This window comes from Sylvia atricapilla, chromosome 18 (genome assembly GCF_009819655.1).
Source record: "Sylvia atricapilla isolate bSylAtr1 chromosome 18, bSylAtr1.pri, whole genome shotgun sequence".
Taxonomy (NCBI): Eukaryota; Metazoa; Chordata; class Aves; order Passeriformes; family Sylviidae; genus Sylvia; species Sylvia atricapilla.
In genome coordinates this window covers 11,853,350-11,865,508 of record NC_089157.1, presented here as the reverse complement: position 1 = coordinate 11,865,508, position 12,159 = coordinate 11,853,350, and the positions used below count along the sequence as shown (strand labels likewise).

The 12,159-nt window shown below is 46.0% G+C and overlaps 1 protein-coding gene across 1 annotated transcript in view; it reads left to right on the top strand.

The window, feature by feature from the left end:
- Positions 1-12,159, top strand: part of RAB11FIP4 (RAB11 family interacting protein 4) — a 117,171-nt gene that overhangs the window by 75,188 nt on the left and 29,824 nt on the right. The gene's annotated exons all lie outside the window — the stretch shown is intronic.

The window sequence follows — 12,159 nt, the reverse complement described above, 5'->3', positions numbered from 1 at the left end:
AGTTAAAGGGTGGGAAGTAGGTGTCTGACCACCTTTAAAGGCACAGCCTCTCTCTGTCAGATTTCTTTGCAGTGAAATGGCAGCAGCCATTCTTTCTTTTCATGCGTTAGGAAATTACACTGATGGCATCCAAACTGTGTCGCCCTGGAACTTTCTTCCTTGTTCCATGTCTGCTCTGCAGCACCTGACAGCACCTCCAAAAGGCTGCGTGAGAAAAGCTTCTCCTGGGCGATTTGGGGAAATGAATGCAGCTGTTTGTTCACAAAACAGCAGCACTGCAGGTGAGCCACCTGTGCAGGCTCCCTCTGCAATAACCCCAGGTTTCCTCATGTCCTTTCTGGTGTTCTCTAACTAAAAATTATCCTCCGTTGGAATAAACCTGTGTAGAAATTATTGCAATGATCCCAGAAGAAATGACAAGCTGGAGATGTGAATTTCTGACTGCTTCCAGTTAAACACACACAGTGGGTCCATTTTACGTCAGCTGGCATTTGTCAAACTTATCACAGTTTATGTTTTCCACAGCACTTCTGGGAACCATTAAGACTCTGTGTGTCACCCAGGGAAAAGGCCACAGGAATCAGATTAAAAGTATTTGCATTGCTTGCCACCAGAGTTCACAGCATGGCAAGGGTGGTTCAGGGTGCTGGGGTTTTGGTGGTGTTGGTGTAGCTGTGCCCCAGGTATTGAGCTGGGAATCAAAGACACTGCAAGGGCAGAAGGTGACTGGGACCCTGTACATGATGGCTCACAGCACCCCTTCTCTCCTCACTGCTGCCCAGTGAGGAGAATAACAACAAAAATAACTCTGAAAAATAACAACAAGAGAATTGACTTTATGAAAGATATTTGCATGCGTGATGTTTATAGGACAGAGCCTGGTCCTCCTACTTAACTGTATCATGAGTTAATCCATTCATTTCAGCAGCAAAGCCTGATGCTGGGTTGATTTACACTGGATAATTCCAGGTTAACTAAGCTACAGTCACTGAGTAATCCCAGTTAGAAGAACATTTGTGAGTGCTGGGAGAGAAATAAGACAAGGTGGAAGCACAGACACACCTGGCAGGCAGTCAGAGCAGTGTGAGTGTTTACAGACCTGACTGAGAAACAGGAAGGTGAGGCTGGAAAGAGCTCATGATTGTGTGCCTGCATATTCAGGCTCACAGGTGGGCTTAGTGTCAAAGAGGAAAGTTTGACAAAAAGTGCTGATGAAGACCAGGCTACTGTCCCACTACAGACTAAAAATACATTGCATTTGTCATTGTGAACATTCGCACTTATTAATAGCCAATATTAAAAAAGCTCTCCGAGTCCATCTGTTAAAGTGTCTGGCTCAGGCAATGTATGTTCAGGGTAAGTTTTTGAAAATTCCGGCCTTGGGAAAGACTTTTTGCTGACTTTAAAATGTTAACAGCATTTTTCTGAAATTTCTTAAAAAAGTTTTACTTACTGAGTTTTATAAAGCATGATCAAATTCTCACTGTAACACCAGTGCATTGAGTAGTGGCTGAGGAATATTGAGATCAGAACTGGATACAAGTGATCTGGCCTTATACTGGCATGGTCAGGACTGTAGCCACCCCTTATCAGTACATCAAGGACTTGGATAAAATCGAGAGATCATGTACCAGGTGAATAATTAATAATGGTGGTTTTGGATAGGCACTTAAGATGGGATAGCACATGGATACAAGATTTATGTGCTGGGAAATCTGTAAGAAGAAAGGCCCTTACATTTTCTAGTCTGATCACAGATGTCACCATTGTGGGATATAAATTTAGAAGATATAAACGATTATCTCCATGTGAGTGCTGGCTAAGTGAGGAATTGAAGGGACTGAACAACTCCACACTTAGCCAGCCCCATGGTGTGACAGAGCCAAAGGGAACCTCTTCATGTGACCCCTCCAGTCCCTTGCAGTGGAGGGACAGGACACTTCTACTTTGGCCTGGAGGAGCCTGTTGTGGTGCTGAAGCTGCTGTCCCTTGTGTTGTTCCAGGCAGCAAGTGCATTTGAGGGTGAGAATCCCTTATCAGTGGTTCCCATGCTGGTGACTGGTTTGTCCTGGTGACTGACAGCTGTGATAATGAGGTTATTGTGAGGAGGCAATCAGTGCACAGAAATGTTTTTATGTCTTATGGTCTGGGATCTTGGGGGTTTTGTGCCCTGAGAGGCTCTGTCTCTAGCTGGCTGGGCCAGAGCAAAAGGCAGAACACAAAATGACTGTACAAGAAAAATCCCTGTTGGCTTTCTCATCTGCATTGGGGGTTAGTTTGTCAAAGTCATTGTAGGGCTGTTTGCTGTAGTATCAAGACAGTGTTTTCTAAGCGTTTTCATGTACCTTTGAAGTGAAAATACCTGGGGAGCAAGGCAAGTCCATTAGTCCCTATGAACAAGTGGTGGTTCATGGATGCTCCATTTCTAGGTAAATCCCCTCTGCTGCTCACTCTCTCAGTGCTCACTGAACTCTGTTGACTTTACTCCAGGTTTTTACACAGCTGGCTTATCTCTGTACAGTGCTGTGTCCCTGGGAGCCTCAAATCTGGGTCTTGGCTTAGACCAGAACAAAAGACTGAGGGATCTGACTGGATCTGGCTGGGCAAGGGTGGCGTGGAGGAAGAGGCTGTAATTCTGGTTGCAAGGTTTGATTAAAAATTCACCTTTTCTCTTTTATTCTCTGTTTTTCTCTCACTGGAGTTGTGGAAGCTTTTTCCAAAGCACCACTTTGACCATGCAAAAAATCGTGTTTCCTTTCTCTCTCTCCCCACTGAATTTCAGCTTATTATATATCTGTGGGTTGCAAAAAAGAGCCTCAAACCAGCGGTGGCTACAGCAGCTCCTGTCTCTCAGGGAGAAGATTAAAATCCATCAAAACGAGATGTCATGGAAAGCATTGAGTTGTCATTCTTTGGTGCCACAGAAAATTGACTTGCTGTCTCTTGCTGCTGCAGTACAGAGCCAGTGGAAGTACCTGGCAAGATTTCAATACGAATGGAGGTGGGGGTTGAATAGGAGCCACAAATCACAAAGGTAAAGGAATGTGCTAGGGATGGCCCAGGTTGAATATTGGATCATTCTATCTCTGTACTGAGTCCTTAAGGCTAGGATTCATGTTCCAGATGATAAGACTGTCCCTATGTAACTTTTAAATTAAAATTTGTATGTTTCTTACTGAGATTGGACTTCCCTTTGTCATATTCAGCCATGCCTCTGAAATGCTTTGTAGGCAATACTTATAGGAAGTAGTGGGGTGTTTTTCCATCTGTATGTTAATATTTTAGTGGTTGTTATTTTTTAACCATATCCAAGAATGAGAATTCTCTTTCTGGATAGAATTGGTGATTGAGCCCATTCCTGACATTCTGCATGATCCAAGATCCTAAATCCAAAAGTAATCCTGAACCAGGCATGTACAGATTTGCTGCAGCTGCAGCTTGGACTGAAATGATTTTGTGAGCGTTCCTTTCTGAAACAGGTTTAGCCTGACAATCCAGCTCCCTGCTCACGACTGTGGCAGTGTCTCTCTGTCAGAGGGAACTGGAAACATCTGGTTCCTCGTTTGGTGAAGCAAGGAGCCAAAAGTGAAAGATAAGGGACGCAGCAGCTGAATGCCACAACGTCACTGCAGTGCAGAGCCACAGGAAGCAGAGCAGTTCAATTCTCCCCTGTAGCCATGGAGAGCCCGGGGCTGCAGGGGCTGGGGTCTGTCACACTGCTGTCACCACGCCACCACAGGTGACAGGACGAGGAAGCTCAGCTCAGCTGGCAGAGAGGGCCCTGCAGGGCTCACTGCTGGCACTGGGGACCTCACAGGTCACTGTGAGACAGCAGAGCTACACCTTCACCTGGTGGAAATGGCCAAACACAGCAAATAGTTCAGCTCCTGCACTTAGCAACCTTCTCATGCCTCTGGCAAGCAGCTCTCCACTTAGGCTGGATGGAGGGACCACAGCTGTCAGTGTCAGGGGCTAAGCCAAGGCCACCCCCTGCCCATGGGTGTTTTTTCCCTGGTGACAGCCGGTTCCTGTACTGGTGGCACTGGGATAGATGACCAGCTGTTTCAAGAGTCCCATTACTAGGTATGGGCTACATGAAGATGGTGCTGCATTGATAAGACAGAAAAGGTTAATGGTCTCAGATGCAATTTTCCAAACAAATGAAACTTTGATCTCCTATGTAATTTAGATTATCTAAATCCTACGCAGTCTGGGGCCTGAGATATATCAGGATTCTCAACTAAAAAGCATTTCCTGTGGCACAGTTTGGTGCCTTTCAGGCATAACAAATGAAAAAGGCTTTCTTTTGACTTCCATGTCCCTCTTCTCCCCAGGTTTTGTTGTCTTTTCTAACCTCATTCATCTGCTAAAAAACAGGGCTGGAGACAGGAGCTTGTATTGGGCAGACCCAAGAGCACTTCTGAGTCCTTCTGTGAGAGAGATCATGAGGTGAAGCAGAAACTAATGTCTATGTTGCATTAAAAGTCAACATTTTGACAGAGAAGTTTTCTTTTGAAATAGAAAACTGTCCATTTGAGGGCAGAAGAGGAAGGATCAAACATCCTGCAAGCTGTGATCTATCATCATATGGTGCATGGTGAAGTTATCAGTCTAAACACTGTCCTGGTTTGCAAATCTCCATAAGCACAGATGTGCTTTGGGCACAGTGGGCTCATTGTCCCAAGAAAAATTGAAGGGAGCTCTTGAGTGATGTCTTATTATAGAGACGTTGCTGCTAGAAGCAAATTCTCCCAGAGAGTAAGTGCAGATTGTTTCTGTTATCGATTGCCACGGTCTCTGCTTCATTGAGACCACATGGCCCACTTTGTTTTTGTAGCTGTCTTTTATTAAAACTGACAAAGAGGTATCAGCGTTTGAAAAGATGAGTCTTGAGAGTCCCCTGGGCGGCATTTTCATGCTGTAAAGCGATACTGGCACATTTGATCCACAGATGCTTTTAAAACAGTGATTAAACAAAAGCTTTCCTTCCAAGGGTGGTCTTCTACACTACAAAACTTTCTGTTTTTTCCGTGCTCAATGGGCCAAGAAGTGGAGAGAACCTGCAGTTCTTCCTACCTTAAACTGTGCTCTCAGGATCTGGTCCTGTGTCCTAAACTGCTGAGGACATCCCTATGTGTTTAGTTTTTTAAAGTATACTTTGCTGCTTCATTAAAGGCTCATAATGCATTTTACATTCACATAGGTTATCTGTACTGGTTTTCAGTGTTCCTGAGACTGGTGGTCAGAAAGTTTTCATCCTTCTTCCTGGTAAGCAACATTTGCAGTCCCTAATCCTCTCCTGTCCTTGTACCTGACTTTCTAAGAAGCCAGTCTGAGTTTTATTTGAAGACACAAATCTGAAGCTGGTTTGTTTTTATTTTTTTGGCATTATATTTGAAGGTTTCTAAAAAAATTTAGATCTGAGACATTTCATACTAGGACCTATCATGAGTGGAAATGTTTGACCTCAATCTGTCTGTGCAGCAGCTCCTGATCTGTAAAATGGGAATACCATCTTCTCTTATTTTGAAGAGACTTTATGAAGATAAATTAATCGTTGCAGAGCACTCAGATGTCAGAGTGATGAACACCACAGAAAAGCTTGGGGGGAAATAAATAGTTCTGTCTGCAGAGCTGGCTGTTAGTAGTAGCCATAAATAAGACATGAAGCTGCACTTTGATCAAGAGACTAAAGCAGATATTGAATAGTTGCTGATAAGCCAAGCACCAGCCAGCCAGAGTCCTGAACACATCCAGGCTAGTGGGAAGTAGTGTGTAATTGTGTGATTAAAGAGATGTGTTAATGCAAACTAGCAATAGGACCCAAGTGAAGTTGTGCCGATGAGCTCAGTGCAAGTTTGTCCTTGCTTTCGATGTTCTGTTCTGCAGCCTTGCTGTGTGCCATGAGAGAAATACTAGCCCCTGGTGAGCATGAATTATTCTCATCCTGGCTAACTGATTCTTTTTCTTTTCCTTTCCTCTGCTAACAAGTTGTTGCACAGAGAAAGGACTAAAAGCTTAAAAAATGTCGCAAAAACATGCTCAGAGCCGAAACCACCAAAAAGTTCTTCTGGCAGCAGCCTGTCTTCTACAGACCATGCAAAGCATAATCCAGCAGATTCGTGTGTCAGAAGGGCTGTCAGGACCCCCTGCTCCATCTGCAGCTCCAGGCTCACCTAGCCCTGCAGTTGCTTGCTTGGTTAGAAAAAAACACACTGATGCCTCCTATCCCTGCAGTGACAGTGGAGATAGCTGAGTAAATGTGATTCCATCTTTCTGGTGCAATATGGAGCCACTTGGCTCCACTTTGGCTTAAGCTCTGAGGTGGCTGAAGGATGCTCACACTTTCCTTTCTGTGCTGTTGTCAGCAAAGAGATTGTGTCTGTGCCCTCAGTCTGCAGAGTCCTCCCAGCCCATTTATAAAAGAAAGGCTACGTATTTTTCACTTGAATTTGCTCATGTAGGCTGTTCTGGTTTATTTTTTTATTACTGGGTATTTTGACAATGGTTAAATAGAATAGATTTTGTGCCTGGCATGTTTTGGTAATGCTTTTGACAAAGGTGCTTTAATTATGGATTCACAGCTACAATTATGAGATGCCTTCAGAGTTTAACATGAAAAAACTAATGGTACAGTTGCAGTGATGAACAAAATATAAACTACTTTTTGGAGGGGGCTGTGCATCCTGTGCCATTATCTGGCCTTTGCACTCACAGCTCTTGACTGCTTGTCCCTCCTGAGGGGTTTTGGAGAGGAACACAGAAAATCCCTCCAAACACCTCATTAAGCAACCAAAGTATAACCTACAGATGGCAGAGAGGTTACAAGCAGCTCATCTCTGGAGAGAGCAGTGGGTGAGTCCCCTGAAACGTCTTCATGCTGTAATAATGGCATGTCACAGAGTCGGGTCCAGCTTCATGACAGGCCCCAGGAATGGATGCTGGTGGCCCTCAGCCAGCCCTGTCCTGCCTTCAGTGCTCTCAGCTTGCACAGAGCCCTTCTCCAGCCGGAGCTGTTGCTGTGCCTGGCTGCCCGCCCTCGTCCTGGGGACAGCGCACAGGCAGGCTCTCTGCTCTCAAGGTCATGGGAGAGCAGACCCCCGTGGGTAGGGGCTAAATTGCTGCTTCCTTAGTTACTAAAATAAGCCTCTCTGCAGGCACTTCAGGTTTTGTTTTTTGGGAGTGGGAGCAGGGGTTGAGCTGTGGGTGCACAGCTGCACCCAGAACAGTGTTCCCCTGCAGCTGTAGTTTGGAGCTGACCTCCTCACCCTGTTCAGGGATGAAGGGATGGGGAGGGCAGGGAAGAAGCTGTAGAAAGTTTTGAAAAGGCTCTGCCAGCTGTAAATGCAGCCTGCTTCTGCCCCCTCTGCAGCCTTCAGCTCCCCTGCCCTACACTTGTCCTGTGTTCAGCCTCTCTCAGCCTCCTCCTGACTTCCCCTTAAATCATGGGAACAAGTTGTAGTTGGAAGCAAGTTCAATCTGTCCTCTTTTCCCTACCTCGAAGTGCCTTTGCCTGTTCTGATTGCAAGGTCTTTGGGGCAGGGACTGTAAGCTCCCTGTGTTTTGGCAGAAACCGCCTTAATTAGGGATCGTTCTTGGTTTGTTCTGTCATAATAAAAGGGATCCATAATAATACTGCAGTAACTCGCGCCAGTCTTACTTCATTTCCTTCAAAGGAGGCACTCAAAAATAAGATGAGAGTAGATGAGATGAAGATCAGACCAGCTGTAATTACAAGTCTGCGATATCTCATTTTGGAGAAGAGCAGTTACATGCAGTAGTAACTCGGCCGGCTCTTATTGTAGGGAAAAACCCATACAAAAGGTATTTTTACATAAATCTCTGTAAAATAGCCACCAATATTCATCAGAGAGAGCATGATTAAAGGCTTTTGAAGCATGATGAGAGTTGCCAGTTTTCATGAGATAATTAAGATGCAGGTTTGGTGTACGTATATTCTGGTGATCTCATTATCTTCATTATTAATTAGTCTCTGTTCTTCACATTTCAGCTCCAGTTTCTTGTCATTAGGGTGACTCGCCTGTGAGCGATGCCTTAGTGAGATGCAGAGGAAGGATTCTGCCTCTGGAACTGCAGAGGAGGTGCCAGCCTTTGTTCAGAACTGCTCCAGAGAAACTGCAGGGCTTTGTACCAGATCAGCAGGTTTCCCTGCCATAAATCTTTTCCATGATGTGCCCTGCTCGGTGTTTCCTGGCCAGGAGTCCCTGGTTTCAGCAGGCACTCTGAATGCTCCTGGAAATCATAGAATCGTGGAATCATAGAATGGTTCGGGTTGGAAGGGACCTTAAAGATCATCTCTTTTATTTCCTGTGGTAAATGAAGATAGAAGTTAAGTCTCCATTGACAGCTGCTTGTCTCCACCCTCAAACCCTGTATTTGAGCACAGGTACTTTGCAGGTACACTTAATACAAGCGGCATATGGAGGGTGGGAATTAGGAAAAAACAAGATGAACTAAGGTGGAAACTGAGTGTGGAGGAACCCTGCCTTTTTCAATGCAGCTTTTACGGCACTGGATGAGTGTGAACGGCTTCCCTCTGAAAAGCAGCAAGTCTGCTCTTGATGGGGTCACAAATACCATGCTCAGGAGGGTCTCAATGTGCAAGCCTTGCACAAAGCCTGGAGCTTATTTCAGTGTCTGTGGTCATCTGAGCAGTCACTAACCTGCGCAAATTCCTCAGATGCCTGAAATCCTGACAGGAGAATAGACTCCAGTCTCAGATGGGAGAAATGTATCACGCAAGCTCTCCTTCCGTGGCGCTGACTCAGTTGAGCTGCAGCTGCACCAAGCGGAAGCTGCTGTCCCGGCAGACATGCAGACACCCTTCCTCTGCACCCTTGCTGCTCTCTGGCATGAAGCACTTCAAGGCCCGTGTCACTCCCAGAATTAATCCTCTTTCCTCCAGGAGTAGCCAGTGATGGTCACCTGCCTTCCCTCAGCCTTGACAGTGTGCTCTGCTTTTCCCTTGTAGGAAACAAATCGTAAGTCATATGCAACAGAAAATTACCACTTTACCATGAAATGTGTAAAAATAAGGTTTTTGTCTCGATGGAGATCAAAGGCAGCTTTTAACAATCTCTACTTAATGAGGCTTAGCTTTCATGGAGTGAGAAATGGACCTGTATTACATTTGGGGTTATTACTTAATAAAGATTTTATACAGTCACTCTTTAATGAGGAATGATTGTCTAAACTCCTTACATTTTCTAGGACCTTTATGAGAAATGCATCTATCAATGAGAGAGCTGTGCCTTCTCAATTACTACTGTGAAATAAATGTAAAGCCCTGGGTAGCAAACCGAGTAGTGCACTCAGCAGGTGTACCACACAGTTGTGCATATGTTCTTAACATCTTTATTATAATATTCATTTTAGCTATTGCTGCTTTATTTGTTTAATGCTTATTTGATGTTTTTCTCATCACAAGCCGTTGAAAGTAGATCTGTGTCGGGTAATGGTTCTGTAATTGTCAGGTTTCACAATGTCTGTAGTGGTGCCTGACCTGTGTAACAATATAATACAAACATTTCTGACTTTCAGGAAACGATTACGAAATGTACAATGCAGGTAATTATTTCATATGTGATTGTTGTTCGTTCTCTAGTGAGCCCCTGACATACAACTGTCTCTCTCAAACTGAATACAGAAGGGAGAAGCAGATTTTAGAAGTGTCTCATTTAAAAAGCAGTGAAGTTGTCTGTCCCTAAAACCGTCTTGTAGAAATTGCTTTCCCGTTCATTTAGATTAATGAATAGGAGGATATCAGGGAGGGGTTTTTGATTCCTGTCGCACCGTTCATTATCAGCTTCTCGGCTTCCCGGGGGAACTCCGAAGAGGAAGGGTCTGGAGCCGCAGGGCCAGCGCAGGGTCTGCTGTGTCCCCTGTGCGCGGGGACCTGCCCCGAGCTGTCACCTCCTTGCGCTCGGGGGACGGCGGTCTGTGCTGGCTGAAGCTGCGCTCGGCTGTCATCTCTTGCTGTTACACTTTGTTACACTAAACCTCAGGCGTCCCCCGCCCTTCCAAAACTTCTGCGCTCAGCAGAGACGGAATTCTTTTCATTTTCTCTCAATGAGCTGCAAAAAGGGTCAAGTTCAGTGAATTGCTTTAAGCATTGGATATATATAAGAATTGGGGCTGATTAATTTCTTTCTCTTCTTTTGCTTTTTGAACAGCCGTGTTTTACACTTAGGAGTCCCTGGCTGTGATGAAAATGAGGGCAGGCTCAGGGAATACATGAGACATGAGATGTTATACTGGTAGATGGGCTTGTATCTGCCTACTTTGCGCTGAGAATTTCATTATCCTTTCCTTCAAGTAGTTTTTGGGCCTATCTGGAAAAGTCCCTGTCTTTGGACACAATAAAGTCCAAAACGTTTTAGAAGTATCAAGTACTTAAGAGAGCTTTCAGTGATTTACATTTACAGCATCTTTGTAACTCCATGTATGAGCACTGTTGCAAAACTGCGCCTCAAAGAGCTTTACCCCTTCTGAAATACCTGGAGGTAACATTAAAGACAGGTTTTGGAATATGGTCTCAAATGGCAGGGTAACAGCTAGGGGCTCTTTAATTTTGCAAGTTTTTCAGTGGCATTACAGTTTGGGAGGGAGGTGTTTGTTTGCTGGCTGAGTCCTGCAAGATGATGTTTCCTTCCATGTGACACAGCTGTGACAGCTGTGACAGTAAGGGCAGGGTTTGGCTCCCATATAGGAATTTTATGGAAAGTGGGTTTTTTGTATTTCCCTTTTTGCCTTGGAGTCTTCTGCTGAAAAGTCACAGAAACAGATTTTTTTTTCCCCTTTATTAGCACAGACAGCACAGTAAACACAGCTCTTATGAGGTGTTGCAAAAAAGGAAGTTACACAACTTCCAAGAAGTGAAGTGAATATAAAATAACGAAGTCAGTGTGACTGTTCTCAGCCTTTTTGTTTTGCTTCTCATTATCTTGTAACTAAAGGGATTAAAATCAAGGACAAAGCAGACATCACTTCCTAACAGGATCTGTTTTGCTTTGAGCAGGCTGAGGGTGCTTTAGCCTGACACCCCCATCCTGGGGAGGCTGTGCACGTGTTCAGTTGTGACTCTTTTGTAGGAATGAGGGTGCTCTGGGCAGGTGAGGCTGTCCCCTGTGAACCTGATGTCCCCAGAGATTGTCCCTGCCTGGGGACCTGACAGCCCTCCACAACAGCCACTGGCAGCCCCTTCACTTGTGAGGCATCAGAAACCCAAAACCAGTCTGTAAAAATTCTCCTGTTCTGTCTCAGATGTGTTCCTGCACACTCAGCACCTGCAGGAAGATTGTCCATAACCAAGCCTGGGGTGGGGAGCTCTGTCCACCCTGGCCTTGAATACTTCTAGGTGTGGGGCATCTACAGCCTCTCTGGGCAAGCTGTGCCATGTGCACACACATAATTATATAAAAACCATAGAAATTACATATAAATATATAAACAATAAACATGTAATTCCATACCATTTTATTTTATATACAATATGAAGTTATATAGTATTATAGTATATAGAGGGAATTAATCGGGTTTTAATCAGGTTTTAAGCTGCATTTCATTCTTCAGGAACTGCAGGCATCTTCCCTCTCCCCAGCAGTTGCAGATAATTTTAATCGCAGATAATTTTGAGCAATACCGCATTATTTTTGACCAAAAAACCAAGTGACTAGGACTGAACCTACGAGCGGGGTCGGGCGCGCATCACTCACACCCACCGGAGCGCAGGCACCCAGCCGCACACAGCCCGTGCGGCGGGAACCTTCGTGCCGCTGTCCGCCCACCGCCCGCACCCCGCGCTCGGCTCCGCGGCCAGCACGGCTCGGCTCGGCTCGGCCCGGCTCGGCTCTGCGGCCAGCACGGCTCGGCTCGGCTCGGCTCTGCGGCCAGCACGGCTCGGCCCGGCCCGGCCCGGCTCGGCTCTGCGGCCAGCACGGCTCGGCTCGGCTCGGCTCGGCTCGGCTCTGCGGCCAGCACGGCTCGGCCCGGCCCGGCTCGGCTCGGCTCGGCTCGGCTCGGCTCGGCTCGGCTCGGCTCCGCGGCCAGCACGGCCCGGCTCGGCTCGGCCCGGCTCGGCTCGGCTCGGCTCGGCTCGGCTCGGCCCGGCTCGGCTCGGCTCGGCTCGGCTCCGCGGCC